The sequence below is a fragment of the Mastomys coucha genome, unplaced genomic scaffold (genome assembly GCF_008632895.1).
Source record: "Mastomys coucha isolate ucsf_1 unplaced genomic scaffold, UCSF_Mcou_1 pScaffold6, whole genome shotgun sequence".
Lineage (NCBI taxonomy): Eukaryota > Metazoa > Chordata > Mammalia > Rodentia > Muridae > Mastomys > Mastomys coucha.
In genome coordinates, this window is record NW_022196912.1 from 91418889 (window position 1) to 91421699 (window position 2811).

At 48.7% G+C, this 2811-nt stretch overlaps 1 long non-coding RNA gene across 4 annotated transcripts in view; it reads right to left on the minus strand.

The window, feature by feature from the left end:
* The window catches only part of LOC116080151, a 25637-nt gene extending 23228 nt beyond the window's left edge, over positions 1 to 2409 (minus strand). For all 4 annotated transcript variants that reach the window (XR_004114330.1, XR_004114329.1, XR_004114328.1 and 1 more), the window contains exons 1-2: positions 1446 to 2409; positions 377 to 484 (exon numbers count right to left, since the gene is read on the minus strand). This is a non-coding gene — a long non-coding RNA (uncharacterized LOC116080151). The remainder of the gene's footprint in view (positions 1 to 376; positions 485 to 1445) is intronic.
* Positions 2410 to 2811: the final 402 nt, after the last annotated feature.

A 2811-nucleotide genomic window follows, 5' to 3' on the forward strand; every position in this document is an offset into this window, starting at 1 on the left:
AAAAAAAGAAAAAAAAACCTGTCTCAAACAAACAAACAAGCAAGTAAGATCCCAGCACACATATAACCGCATGCATGCACCCCACACATCCAGAACTCCAGATCCGAGTGGGTGTAGGAAAGGGAGGATTGTTGGGGCTTGCTGGCTTCCAGCCTACACACCCAACCAAAAGCAAGGCAGTTTAAGTTTACAGTCTTCTGACTTGTGCAAGTGAATGGGTATGCATCCGGGTGCATGTATGTTAGCAAATAATAAAAAAATAAAAAGCATACAGAATTGAGTATCTTCGTTTCCACTTAATTATATCAAGGACAATTTCAAATCAAAATCTTGTAAACAGGGCTGGAGAGATGGCTCCGCAATTAAGAACACTTACAGACTTTCCATTTCCAGAGGATCTCAGTTCAGTTTCCGGCATCCACCTCCAGCAGCTCACAACTACCTGTAACTCCAGCTTCAGGTGATCCAATGCCCTCTTTGGCCTCTGTAGGCACATACATACCGTACAAAGACACAGACAAACATATAAAACAAATCTTAAAAAATAGAGATGTGATGGTAGATGTTCCCAAATATTAATGCTACTGTAGCATTAGTTTTAAAAACATTGTGACTAGCTGGGCATGGTAGCACATGCCTTTAAGCCCAGCACTTGAGAGGCAGAGGCAGAATGATCTCTGTGAGTTCAAGGCCAGCCTGGTCTATACAGTAAGTTCTGAGACAGCCAGGACTAAAAGGAAAGAAAAAAAAATCATAAGCCAGGCAGTGGGGGTGCATGCTTTTAATCCCAGTGCTTGGGAGGCAGAAGCAGGTGAATTTCTGAGTTTGAGGCCAGCCTGGTCTACAGAATGAGTTCCAGGACAGCCAGGGCTATACAGAGAAACTCTGTCTTGAAAAAAAAATCCTGTAAATATATATATGCACATATTAAGTATATACACAAAATACTGTAAACATATGTATATATATATTATGTGTGTATATATATGTGTATACATATATATATATATGTATACACATATACATATATATATATGTATACACATAGTTCACCATGACATATATGTATTTGCTTTTTGTGTTAGATATTTAAGCCATTTCCAATTAATGTTACCACCATAAATAATAGCACAGGCTTTTTCTATTATCTCCTTAGGAAGAACCCCACACAAATTAACACTGGATAAAGGGGATGGTCTCTTCAAGGCGAAAACAAAAACACTGCCCCATAGTCCTCCAGAAAGACTGCAGTAGTGGGCAGTCTCGAGAGGGTTTGCTCCACCAGAGGACTGGGTTCAGTTCCCAGCACCGGAGTCAGATGGCTCAGGACCACATGTCACTCCGGGTCTAGGGGCTCTAACTCTGGCCTCTGCACCACATTGCACATACAACTTAAAAGATCAAAAACTCTTTTAGAAGTTTTTATAGAATTCTGACAGCATTACCTTTTAGACAACGAAAACTTTCGTGTTTCTCATACAAAAATTCTTCTTCATCTCTGTCTCACACAGCTTACTAGAAAGGGGTGGTTCTTTCCTAGAGCTTCGAAGACAAAAACAAACAAACAAACAAACAAAAATCCCAACAGCACGGAAAAGCTGCTGAACATCTCCTGACTCCAATCTTCAACTCTGAACTCTTCTGCCCTCACCGTTGCCCACATTCCACCACCTCAGTCTGGATAAAGAATGCTTTTCTTGCACTCCTCTGCAGGAGTTAGGCATGTCACCTCCCCAGGATGCTCCGACGTTTCCCCTGAGGCTCACCATGCCCCTGCCTGCCCGGTGTTCTCGCCGGACTTCTCTCGATTTATGCTTACCCCCTTATCACATAACGGCCTAAGGAAGGACCATTTCCCCTTTTCTTTTCATCTCAAATTAGGCACCTGTCAGAGTTTTACAGCGACGACTGTCCTCAGCTTCCCATTCGTAAGGCGTAAGGCGAAGCGATGGCTCTACATTACAGGTCTCCGTTTTCCTCCGGGGAGTCCTTTTACAGGAGCCAGCTTCTGCCCATCCCCTGGTGCCAGAGAGTACTTTCCAGAATTATTCTCACATTCGGGCTAAGCAAGTGCCCAAGATGGTCACTCTTTTTCGTCTACTTCCTCTCACAAGTCTGCGCTGCCAACCCACTCTTCGTAGGAAAAAGACAATCTCATTCAACCGAACTGAGCGCAAAATGACTAGTTCCTAAACAAGATCACGCGTGCCGGGACAGGAGTCAGAGGGTGACACTGGCTTAGTACGCAGTGCCACCAAGAAGTCCAAACCGCCCATTAGGGCTCTTGAAAGCGGAGGGGGAAGGTTGGGCGGAGGCCGGACTGCGGGTCCGAGCTAGGAGGCGGCTCGCGAGCCGTGGGGCTGTCGCGCGGCTCGCAAGCCACCCGCCTCCCGGGCAAGCACCGCGCAGCCCTAGCCGGCCGCGCGCTCTCCTAGACGCGCGGGGAGGAGGTGGGGGGGACTCGCACCCGCCCAACTTCACAGTCCCCGCCCTGGAACCGCCCCGCACCCAGCCCCGGTCCCTGCTGCAGAAACAGCAGGGGCGGGAAAGACGAGAGCCGGTCCCAGCCGTTCTTTATTCGATGCAACCGCCCCAGAAGGAATTCGAGCCCCGGGAGCCGAGTCAGCGGAGGCACCCGACACAGAACCGCACTGAAACTCTTTCGGAGACCAGCGCCCCTCCAGTGCTGCCCCCGCGCGCCCCGCCCGCCCCGTGCCCCGCCCCGCCCAGGCCCCGCCCCGCACTGCCGCACTTTTCGGGTTCTGCCCTGCTCATTGGGTATCTGCCCTGCCAATCTGGAAGAGGTCAACG